We start from the raw sequence: 13,300 nt of genomic DNA, 5'->3' as shown, positions 1-13,300 counted from the left end.
ATCTTTCTCTCCCCCACCGACGTCGTCCGCTCTGCTGAACTACCTCCACCGGCGTGGGAAAACGGCGATGAACTGCAGCTTCTTCGATCAGATTGGAATGGCGAGTATGAGCTATAGGGGTGGACTTTGAGAGTGGTTTCGAAGGGAATCAGTCGACATGGGTCGGGGCTGTTAATAGGACAACTTTCTTGGACAAGGGGAAGACTCGGAATATGGTTTCCAAGAGGATCAGACGCGGCGGAGGTCTGTACGTGTACGTGTAGATTTTCTATTCTGGTACGTGTATTGGGGAAGAAGAAGAAAAGGAGCGAGGCCCAGGCGCAGGGAAGAAAGTCAACGACGAAGAGAGAGAGACCGGGCGAGCGAAGGGAGTCGGGCATTGGGACGAGCAATCTCTCTCTCTTTTTTGGCACGTGGGCGTGGCTGGTTGCCTCGTGCGTGCGGCGCTCGGGCGTTGGCCTGGCTGCCCACTGGGGTTGGCCTGCTCGTGGCTGGGCCATGGCCTCGCCTGGCCTGCTAGGTGGGCCGGTTGGCCTGCCTGGTGGGCGCGTTTTGTTTTTCAAACAGCAAAAAAAACAGATAGACAAAATGAATAAAAACAGTTTACATAGGCATATTATATACCAAAATTTTCAGAATAAAACTCCCTAAAACATGAACACATTTTCATAGGCAAATAAAATCCAAAACAATTCACAAAATACAAATAGTGCTGCTATTGCATTAAAACCCAATAAAATTCATTTTTGAAATACCAAAATGACTTCAAATTCATTTTTCTCCACTTTTGTACTGTAGGGAATCACTTTACCCAAATTTCCATATATTTTATTTTGGGGGAAAAATAATTTGGATTAAAACCAAAGTAACTCATAAATGTTTTTGAATTTGAATATCAAACCACTTCCAATTTCATTTCTCTTAAAACTTCCAACTCATATTTCATATAATTTGAAGAAATCATTTTATCTTCTCTCATGAAAATCATTGAGTTGCCTAAAGTTTCTGAATTTGAAATACTACCGCAGGGAATTCAAATATTTTCAAACCCCTTTTCATTTCTTTAAATGGAAGAAGTCATATCATCTTCACTCTAGGGTTTTGTGATGAAATGAATTTGAGTTCATGGAGATCAAAATGCAAAGACGAAAGTTTCGGGAAAGTCCTTTTATTCCCTCTCATTCAGCTTTCAAAAAGTTTCAAATTCCACTCAATTTCACACAATCACTCACACAACAATCAAACAAACAACCACAAAAATTTATTAAATATAACATTCCAAAATTTAGAATTTTGGGATGTTACAACCGGCCATGGGAGGAGGGAGCAGGCAGTCCCGTCGGCGCTAGTTTGGGCCGCTAGAGCAAGAAGATCAGAGATTGAAGAAGCACAACGGCCATTGGATGGACATCCAACAGTCACTATTCTGTGTGACTAAGTTGACGAAGCTTTGCATATGCGTCAATTTTTTTTGGACAACGTCATCATCAACCTAGTAGGCCCAGAAGTCAGCCTCCAAATCTGTGGAAAATAGCATACAACCCATTAGCCATTATTTTCAATAATTTATAGCCCAGTCTCTAATTCTTAAGGATATTTTGAAGCCCATATTCTTTTTATTAGCATTACAAACCATATTCTGGGCACTACTAAAAAAATCAATGAAATTTTGCATAATTCGGTCGGGTCTGAACTGTTTTAATCATGAAATTTCGAGTCAGGTTAAAAATAATTTTTTGAAAATTATATAAAAAAATCTCCGCAAAAAATGAACAAAATTTAAAATCTTGACAAGCAAATGTATTTGTATGAGAAGTTTATCTTGTGGGAGAAAAGGATGAACAAGGGAGTGCCTTATCTGCAAATGTGGAGAGGAGCGCGGGTAAATTGTCATAGTTTCCTTTCCTATCCGTTAGATATAGATCTAACAACCTATATTGCAGGATGGTAGGCACACCATCATCACCAACTCTGCTTTTTATAAGCGTAGAGAAATCCATAAAAAATGATATTTGAATGTAATTGCGAGTTGGCTTTGGTTTAAAAATTTAGAGCCCATTTCTTACTACTTATAGCCTATTACGGGGGAAGCTCATTTCTTACTACTTACATCCCTCCTCGTCTTGAAAGATTTGCAGTCGAGCAGGGCTGAGAAAAGCATGTAGGCCTTGGTTGGGTATTCTCCAAAAAAAGAACCGGCCTAGGAATTTTCAGAAAGAAAAAAGATATCAACTGGGCTCGTCATGTACTTAAATAAAAGCATAAGTGTGGGCTAGACGGGCCATAGCCCCCACACAGCGCGCAGTTGAGCTCCGTCTCTAAAACTAAAAAACAACTAGGCGATCTACTGGGTCCCTGGTGTTATCCGCTTGTTGTGTAATTTTCTCGTTTCTTGACTACATTGACAATGGCATGGGACCTAGTTGTCAAACAATTAGGAGGAAGTATTTTTTTGGCTTGTAATAACAAGGCACCTGGTTGTGTAATGCAATGACCCTAGTGGGTCCCTACTATCAGCCTCTCCATGTATAGTCATCTCCTAGTTCCTCTTGGTTGTTGACCATGTTGACAATGCCAAAAGGCGGCTGGTACAACGAGCAAACAAAGGCGGTGAACAACAACGATGCCTCAGACGTGAACGAACAGGAGCCGTGGAAGATACGGTAGTGTAGTGGTAGGCGGAGGGGAGTATGAGGGCAACAACATGTAACTCAAGCTTACAAACGGTACAAAAAGCCCAAGGATTAATTGTTCATCAAATTTATACAAAACTTAGATTGAACATGGCAATAACATCTAACCCAACCACTCTTTTTCGCAGTCACAAACAAATGGATTGGTCTGATCCATAAAATCAACACCCTGTGCAAAAAAATTATTGGAGGATGACTACAAGTTGTTGTAAATAGAAGTCGAGCATGTTCAGAAGCCCATTTGTCCACCTGAAACTTCTTTTTTTGCTGTTCAACATGTCCGTCCATGAGAAATTTCTTGTTGAAAAACTTAAGCAACATGGACAATAGTAACCTCGCATTCAACAGGAAGAATATGACAAAGCTTCTATTTTCCTGGTTGGATGCATATCCTTCCATCCTTATTGTCCTCAAACGAATGTCATGAGAACTTAGAAAATCCTGGTGTTTATTATGCCACCGATTGGTTATATGGTTTTCTCCATGTGTTAGTGCCTAAGTAGACATGAAGATTGAAAACAGTTAAGGTCTGAAAAAAGAGTATGTCGAAAGAGTGACAACTGAACGGTTAATTCTAGTACAATATATACGGGCTTTTAATGTGCATGAAATCATCACCTTGATATATAAATTTTCCAGACATCGAAAGCATCGCAGCAAGCCAATAATTATGTTCAGATCATAACTAAACATTCCGATATACAAGATCTTGACAGAATGCAGCAGCATTGATAGGCTATCCATGGATGAACTCTTCATTGAGCATATAACATAATATTAGTATCCAAAGTGTACTCCAAGATGATATAAAACTTATGCGCACAAATGAAAAACACAGCTTACGATTACAAATGTGTAGATGATAATACCTAAAAAAGTGAGGAGCCAAACAACAACTCGTTGTGATCATTAAACGGATCACTAATTACACCCAAGGTCTCCAGTTTGGGCACAGAGATGACAGTTATCTGTGAAGTTTTATAACAATAATGAAGGAGAAAGCTTTGAAGTGAAGGGGCATCTTCGATGATGAGTTGATGTCCTTCAAAACAAATTCCAATGCTTTTAAGGTGAGGCGGATTTATTTGGAGACAACTGATAGGGATTTCTATTCCCAAAACAATCAGCAAGCGCTCTAGGGCAGGGCAACTCGAGTGGATGGCGTTTTGCAGTGAGGCCTCTGACAGATAAACCACCACAAGCGAAAGTTTTTAGCAGTGGGAGTCGAAGTGTTTGTACTAGATCGTCTGGTAGATGGCATCGGGTGAAGGTGGCGGAGTGGAGAGAGGAGGAAAACCACGAGATGGACAACAATCATAGTACGCGTCAGTGCTATACAAATGGTTTTAACCCCTTTCCGCGATGGCATTTGGAACCGTCGCCTAGTGAGTTACGGCGATAGGGGGTCCTTCCCACATGACCCATAAACCTTCAGGGATATGGACCCTACAGTACACCAACTCGTTTGTGCTCGCATTGCCATCACAGTCGGTATTCTGTGGTGCTACGTTTACGATCTGCGGCCCATCACAAACGGTTCACTATTCTAGAACGTGTATGATAAGCATACAATCACACACATTCGCGTTTCCCAAACCGTATGTGATAACTAATTAAGAAGATTAGCTAATCTTCATACGAGTGTCGGACAGGATTACGAAACGTCGGACCGTCCTAACATCGTCGTACACGACAACTATTGCACACGCTATTCTGTGGTGCAACATTTACGATGTGTACTTCATCAGAAACAGTTCATGGTTGCGAGTCGTGTATGATAAGGCAACTAACACAAACATTTAGTTTGCCCCAACCGTTTGTGATATTGTCTGACATCGCACATGCTTTGCAAACGGCAACTGTGTGCATGCTTGCACACGTTTCCTCTCTGTGAACCGTCTCGGATTATGGTGTATATCACAAACGTTTGTGTTTTACGAACCGTGTGTGCCGTAACAACCTGTAGAGCATAATTTCACCATAATTTAATTGCTGCTATTTCAAATTGTACCGCATTTGAATTTTGATTTGAATGTATGCTATAGCTTTATTCATATTCATCAGGTTCAAACAACCAATGCATTATTCGATTCATAGGTACATATGTTCAAGAATTACCACTACAAAAAAATACACTTCCGTGATACGTGTTTGTCATAGTAGGTCACGTTTTCTGTCATGCATGTATATCCATGACAAATTTATGACAGAATCAAGATAGTCATACCTGTGTTGTCGTAGAAGTGTTCCATGACATTACCAAAATTATCATCACGGAAGTGTCCACTTCCATGATGATAAATTGCGCGTCACAGAAGTGCTTTTGTCAAGGATGACCAACACGTGGCATCCACCGTAACGGAACGCTGTTAAGCTATCGGGTCCAGTTTTTGATCCGATAACCCGTTAACAGCCCCGACCAATGGGGATTTTCCACATGTAAAATCATCATTGGCTGGAGGAAACACGTGTCGGCTCACCGTTGGGACAGATGTCATCCACTCATTGGACCCAAAGCGCCTATGATACGTCAACACGTGGCACGGCCCAACAGAGGCCCATTCCTGTTAACAGGCCGGCCCGTTTGACTTGGTCAAAAGGTGGCGGGCCGGCCCACGGCAAGCGTGTTAACGGCATGTTCGCATATAACCCATTTATAGCCCGCTAACCCAGGGCCCGTTTATGGCCTATCCGAATTAGGCCCAGTAGCGTCATCTGGGCCGTCCAATATAATTCCAGCCTGTTTTAACTTACGGCCCATGTATGGCCCATGACGTCTTTCGGCCCATAAGAGGCCCTTAGTAACCCTCGGCCCATTAACGGCCCGTGGTAAAACTGGCCCGTAATGAATAGTGTATCACTTTATACCCATTAATGACCAATTATTCCGTTTGGCCGTTTCCAGCCATATTATCTTTCGGCCTTCTCAGGGCCCATTTATTCTTGGGCTCATATCCAACATTCGTTTACTTTCGGCCCGTTACTGTCATTTTCTGCTTGTGGGCCAAATTCAGCTTGTGGTTACATTCGGGCCGTTTGTGGCTCGTTAATACGTTGGGCCGTTTTCATAGCGTCATCAAATACGGCTGATTAACGACAGCCCATTATGGTCGGCCCATGAATGGACAATTTGAACTCTATCCCATTTACGGCCATAATGTGGTCTGTTATTGGCCCATGTTTGGCCAACCAATCATAAGGCCCGTAGAAGGCCCATTGATGATACGTCCCATAGAAGGCACATTGTGTCTACGGCCCGTATAAGGACCATTGTTTCTACGCCCGTAGAAGTCCCATTGTTTCTACGACCCTTAGAAGGTCCACTGTTTCTACGGCCCATAGGAGGCCCATGTTAACTACAGTAAATATTTAGCCCATGGTTAATGTGGCCTGGTTTTAAAAAATAGGTTATTGCGGCCACTAGCAAACCGCGGAAAAAGAACTACACTGACTACAAGAAAACAAATAAGCAAGAAAATAAGGAAATAAATAAGCAAGCAACTTACGCTAGGCTATCATGGCTATTACACATATTACATCCACTGGGCATCAAAGTTCGCCACCAGTGCAAATATAGGGAACACCCTACACTATACAAAAATGGCTTGCTGTTTTCTTCAGCCGGCGGCTACACGTTAAGAACAAATTTTGTATCGCACCAAAACAAATTACAACTATAAAACAAAAGGAAGGTTGACATAAAAGTTAACAGTCTAGCAGATAAATGCACCACCAGAAGTTCAGAAGCTGAGTTCATTTGACCTGATTGTTACGTTTTCATGCTGTATTGTTCGATGGAGCACCATAACCTTCGCCTTCAGTTTTCCTAGGCTCCTAAACAACATAGCAAATGTCTGATAGTCTGGTTTCAAAACCATGCATATCTTGACAACATCGAACAAAATCTCTCCTTGTTTCACAAAGGGTCTCTGTTAGGGAATGGACTTGTATCTAGAGCGCAGATACAACATTGTTTTGCGCTTGCATACCTTGATCATGAGGCATTTTGGACAAGATTGCCTTAACAACCAACCCAGTATTACGCAGGAACGTGCTTTTGGCAGTGTTAGTGGACAGGTACTGACCCACTGCAGCAAGAGCTAACATTGCAGTTATAGTTGCCTCGCCACCTTCAGAAGGCGGCGTTTCCACCATTTTTCCATAGCTTGCTGAAAAGTTGAGGTCTTACATTAGTAGTACCAGAACATATGGTATTAAGGAGGCAGCAAAACCAAACAAAATAGCTTTGGTCTATATACAGAACTTATTCTGGTGAACCCATGTAACATATTAGTTGCATTTTATTGCAAAGTACATAATAAAACCAGGTTCCAAACATATGACCATGTACCACCGCTAATGTATTGTCTATTTATTCACATTGTATTGAGGGCTAAGGATAAAGAGACGAAGTTTATAATACGGTAAGCATAGTATGACATCATTCATATCACAAAACAACTGAGAACACACAAACAGGCAATTGTAACGTTGTGTGGGCAAGTCCAGCATGGAACTAGATTACAGGTCAAGATCAAAGGAACATCACTCCTCTCTTTTAAACCTTGTAAGGTGCAATGGTACACTAAGACAATTGCGTATAAAATTGAAAAGAGTAATAGACATTGGCTGCAAACCATTTGGCGTAAGTAGTAGTTAAAAGGCATGAGGATTAAGGACTTACAACAGCGGCTTTGACTGGTGTAGTCATGCCCTTCTTCTTGCTGGCGTGACAGCCCTAGAAGATTTCCACAACGTTTGGTTCAGGTACTATTTGGTCCTTGCGGGCTTTCCTCTACATTTGGAATAAGTCAATATAGATCTGATAATATGGTATAGCGAAAAGAGTGAAACATCAGCTAATTACAAGAGCCTCATAGTGTGCAATATAGCTATGATATCCTGTCGTCTGTTGGAATTTCACTTTCGTATGCTTGGCCTTGTTCTTTGAAAAGTTCACCCATAAGAAGATAGATTTGTGTGGCACATGCGTAAATAGGACTTCAACATGTGATCTGATCACATATATATAATGTACCTGATACTTCAGATCAGACCAGTGTTTAACGAGGCCCCTCCAGTCTTCATCCGATATATTTTCCACTGGAGATGTTTCGGAAAGTTCACTGTTAGCCTTGCCTTCAAAGTGAGTATTCCTCATGTTATACTGATACTGTCGCAGAGCAGACTTGAAAACATGGGTGCAAGATTGTCTGGTTGCATCATCTTGGCTATCCAACTTGAACCTCATCTGTTGAAAATTATGGGACTCACATTCTCAGCAACCTAGAAAGTATGGGACAGAGCAAGACAATATTACTAGTTTCCATACATAACCATACTTACAGATAAATAGTCGAGGAAGGTGTTGAACCGAGTTTCGTCTTTGTCATTCCTGTACTGAATCCATGTTGGGAGGATACGTACATGACACCTAACGGCAACCGTTGCCTCTGATACTAACTTGGCTGACTCTGTAGCATCACGTGGCCTTTTTAAACCTGCCCCAAAATGTATCTCCGTTCTTCCTCCTCTAGATTAAGTTAACCTATCGAGCATTATCCCTGATGTTTGTTTCCTCTTGCGCCTAGGTGCTAGTCCAACAACGAACATTGGAAGTTTTAGTGTACATCAAACTGTGAAACTACATATAAAGAAGGATGCAACTATAACTTGACTCCAGCAACTACCTTCTTGCTATTTGAGCTCACAAGGTTCGTCTCATCTTGCCAACTCTTCTTGTGTCAAGAGTGCTTGGGAAGTAGTTTCAGGTGGCAAGGGAGCTTGGGAACGTGCTTCTAGCTCAGTTGACGCATGAGTAACTCGTGCAGCTGGTAGTACTATGGAAGGTGTTGCAAGAACTAGGGCTGTCTCTACTTGTTTGGTGGCAGCTATCTGTTTCAGTTTGGCTTTTTCTGCAGCTCGTGTAGCATGGGATACCCTGTTTGTAGAATTTTCCGCTGGACTTTGACCTTCTATTGCACCATCAGTACCAACAGAATCTGCAGGATTCTTCCGGTTCCCATTCCCTACCATTCTGTGTTTCTTCCTCTTTCTCTGTGCCATGTTAAGTCAAGCCGCCAAGAAAAACGAATAACGATTTAGTTCTTCAGAACAAATTGATGTGTGATACAGACGACCTGAACTTTGATGTTAGACAACCACATGATAGGAGGATATAATATGTACGAAAAACAGGACGGAAGAGATAACCAGAACTATGATGTGTAAACTAAGCAGAAGACATTTCACTAAATTAGAAGCAATGCAATGGAAGGTAGACACCATATGAATGATGCTACAAATATCGCTCTGCCAAGTTAACAGTGTCTCATCATAAATGGCGTTTAAACAAATGTGAAGCAGTACAAGAAATAAATCATATGCAAGATGCAAACAACATCACACTACCAATTTTGAGGTCTCTCGTCACTAGTGCCATTGCATATTCACAGCTTATGATGTGTAAACTAAGAAGAAGGCATTTGAACGAATTAGAAGCAGTGAAAGCTAGACACCATATGAAAGATGCAATGAATATCACTCTACCAAGTTAAAATTGTCTCGTCATAAGTGCCATTTCAACAAATTAGTAGTACAAGCTAGAAAAGAATGCGAGATGTAACCCATATCACACTCTAAAGTCAAACATGTCTTATGATAAGTGATTGTTGCATGTTACAAAACAGTAGTAATTTGATGTAAGAACATGGTGTGATAGACAGATATGGTATGATATATTTCCTTATCTTAATAAAGACGGACTTAGGCCTTTCGAATACAAGATAGACACCATATGGAACATGCAACCACATATGACACCACAAAGTTAAAGCAAGCACCTGGGATGGTGGTTCATTGCGAGCGAGGAGGTGGGCCGGCAAGCTCAAATGTGCCACCGACGAGGAGCTCCGGTGGGCACCCAATGAAATGGCAAGATCGTTTGCGCATGTCCTCCAGCAAGAGGCAAATCGGTAGGTCAAGCGCTGTGAGTCGGAGGAGGCAGAGTACTGCATCTGCACTGGGAAGACACCACGCACCATGGAGCTACTGGCGAGGGGTTGCCGGAATACTGGCCCAGGAGGGATTATTAGTTTTAGTATTGTTCGTTTCCAGTTTTATGCATTGTACCTAGTAGTTAAGTATCATCACGTATATGTGATGATATTATATATATATATATATATATATATATATATATTCTATGATGAACTAATGAACAATTAATATATATATATATATACATATGTATATATATATATTATGAATTCCATTTTCTATCTGTTTTGTGTACTAACTTGAATCTAGCTATTATCATCCACATATACAGAATGGAAAGCGTATATACACACATTGAAATAGAACATATAAGAACGGAAAACAGAGTACACACATTGAAACAGAGGGATAAACAGAGCAATACTATGATTGCTATGAATACCTAGCTATCCACGTCGAAACGACTCAAGAAAATAAAATGCGTCCATGAGACCATGACCAGTAGCCCTTGCCTACGGTAGCTCTTGGCTCTGCCTGAACTTGTGCAGGCATTCGTCCAAGCGGTCGACTGATACGTCTCCAACGTATCTATAATTTTTGATTGCTCCATGCTATGTTATCTACTATTTTGGGCAATATTGGGCTTTATTATCCACTTTTATATTATTTTTGGGACTGACCTATTAACTGGAGGCCCAGCCCAGAATTGTTGTTTTTTGCCTATTTCAGTGTTTCGAAGAAAAGGAATATCAAACGGAGTCGAAAAGGAACGAAATCAACTGGAGAAGTTATTTTTGGAAGGAAAGCTACCGGATGGACTTGGACCCCACGTCGGGAGCCAAGGGAGGTGCTCACGAGGGTGGGGGGCGCCCCCCCTAGGGCGCGCCCCTGCCTCGTGGGGCCCTCGAAGCTCCATCGACGTACTTCCTGCACCCATATATACTCACGTACCCTAAACTTCTAGAGATATGATAGATCGGGAGTTCCGCCGCCAGAAGCCTCCGTAGCCACCGAAAGCCATTCTAGACCCATTCCGGCACCCTGTCGGAGGGGGGCAGTCCCTCTCCGGTGGCCATCTTCATCATCCCTCTCCGGGGGCAGTCCCTATCTAGAGTTCCTCGCGAAGTACCCGTCTTCATACACCTCCTCCGCATGACGACGTGCCCGCCCCCAAAGCTCGGCCGCCACCTTTTTCAAGGCGACATCATGGGCTTCACAGGCCGCCTGGTACCTGGTTTCCTCCTTCGCCATCTCCATCTTGAACGCCACTTGCCTGGCTTTCTCAGCCAGCGGCAGCGACTTCCATAGACAAAGTTTGTACTGGCCCCAAAACAAATCCAAAGTTGAGGGGTCCGGCGCAACCTCGTCCGGTGGCGCGTAGGGGTCCTCGTTGCTACTATTCGAGTGAGCTTCCTTGGGGGCGGCGACTCCTCGTTGGCGTGTGGGCAGACCGGCGGCATCATGGCAGAGATTTGAGATAGAGAGAGAGAGGGGCAAGCAAGGGGAGGATGTAGATGAGAATGCAAGTGGGACGATGTGAGCAAGGTAGTATTGATTGGCGGCCGGAATCTAGATTGACAGGAACAGTACACACCCGGTCACCGGAATTTGCGAGTACTGTGGTTTGAATTACACACGATCCCTATAGCAAAAACCATGTGTGAACATAAGAACTGATGGTTTCCAATATAGAACCGTGTCTGATTAATGATCCCCACCACTCACCTACCAAACCTCGAGCCGCGAGATAGAGTGCCAATCATGTGGGGCCGGTTGTCTTGCCAGATCTTTACATTTTCTTTTTTGAACACAAGATATTTACATCGTTTCATGATTTTTTAACTTGCACGCAAGTAGGCAAAAAAATGATTTTTCAAACCGTTATGGTTAGCCGTTGCATGTAGATGTAGTTCAAATTTGAATTACGGTCATTAAATGGCTACAAAATCACTTAAATGTCTTTAAAAGGTCAAATGACCCCTCACATTTTCCAAAATTTCACATGGCAGTTGTATTAGTGCACGTTAAACATAGAAAAAAATTGAAGGCTGTAAGAGGAAGCTATCTCCCGTTCATCATCAAACATGCATTGTTCCCTCTTGGAACCATGAACCTTCTAGTGAGTTGCTCCTGTTTGTGAGGGGTGGGTGTCCAAACTTTTGTGAAACAGGCCAATTTTTTTACCACGTCAACTTGGTGGCATGACATTACATCAAGAAAGGTTTCATGTTTTTCTGTTCATTTTTTAATTTTTGGAATTAAAATGCCATGGCACTCCATGCATGTTTGAACATTCCTTCTATTTTACTGCACATGGAATTAGCTCGCACACAAGTACACAAATATGAATTTTCAAACCCTTATGGTTAGCCGTTGCATGTAGATGTAGTTCAAATTTGAAATACGGTCATTAAATGGTGAGAAAATCACTTAAATGTCTTTAAAAGGTCAAATGACCCCTCACATTTTCCAAATTTTCACATGAAAGTTGTATTAGTGCACGTTAAACATACAAAAGAATTTGAAGGCCATAAGAGGAAGCTATCTCTTGTTCGTTATCAAACATGCATTGTTCCCTCTCGGAAGCACGAGCCTTCTAGTGAGTTGCTCCGGTTTGTGAGGGGTGTGTGTCCAAACTTTCGTCACACATGCCAATTTTTTTGACCACATCATCTTGTTGGCATGACATTACATCAAGCAAGGTTTCATGTTTTTCTGATCATTTTTTAATTTTTTGGAATTAAAATGCCATGGCACTCCATGCATACATATGCATGTGTCCATGTCATCAGACCAATAAGTTTGAAATTTCATTCTAATTTACTACACATGGAATTAACTCGCACACAAGTACACAAATATGATTTTTCCAACCATAATGGTTAGCCGTTGCATGTAGATGTAGTTCAAATTTGAATTACGGTCATTAAATGGCGAGAAAATCACTTAAATGTCTTTAAAAGGTCAAATGACCCCTAGAATTTTCCTAATTTTCACATTACAGTTGTAGTAGTGCACGTTAAACGTAGACAAAATTTTAAGGTCGTAAGAGGAAGCTATCTCCCTTTCCTCATCAAACATGCATTGTTCCCTCTCGAAAGCACGAGCCTTCTAGTGAGTTGCTCCAGTTTGTGAGGGGTTTGTGTCCAAACTTTCACCTTGTTCATCTTTCACATAGAGTTCTACTACATCTTTCACCTTGTTCATTGCCAGCTGTTCGCGCATCTTGCGGTTACGCACGTTCTGATGGAACACGCTGATGATGGCGGCAGGGTGAACATCAGGGATATTGTACTGTATCCGGCTGAACCTCTGTATATACTTGCGGAGACTCTCGCCTCCCTTCTGGGGAATGACGTGCAGGTCGCTCGCTTGGCCATGGGCTTGGTGGCCTCCAGTAAAGGCGCCCACAAACTCACGGCACAAATCCGACCAGGAGGAAATAGAGTCTACCGGAAAGTGCATCAACCATGACATGGCGTTGGGTTTAAGAGCCAACGGAAAGTAATTCGCAAGCACCTTATCGTCGCGGGCTCCGAAATCTTGCATCGCAATGGTTTAGATGCTGAGGAACTCGGACGGGTGGGTCTTGCCGCTGTACTTTTCGC

Source organism: Triticum aestivum, chromosome 4A (assembly GCF_018294505.1).
Source record: "Triticum aestivum cultivar Chinese Spring chromosome 4A, IWGSC CS RefSeq v2.1, whole genome shotgun sequence".
Lineage (NCBI taxonomy): Eukaryota > Viridiplantae > Streptophyta > Magnoliopsida > Poales > Poaceae > Triticum > Triticum aestivum.
Note: the sequence above shows the minus strand (reverse complement) of the source record.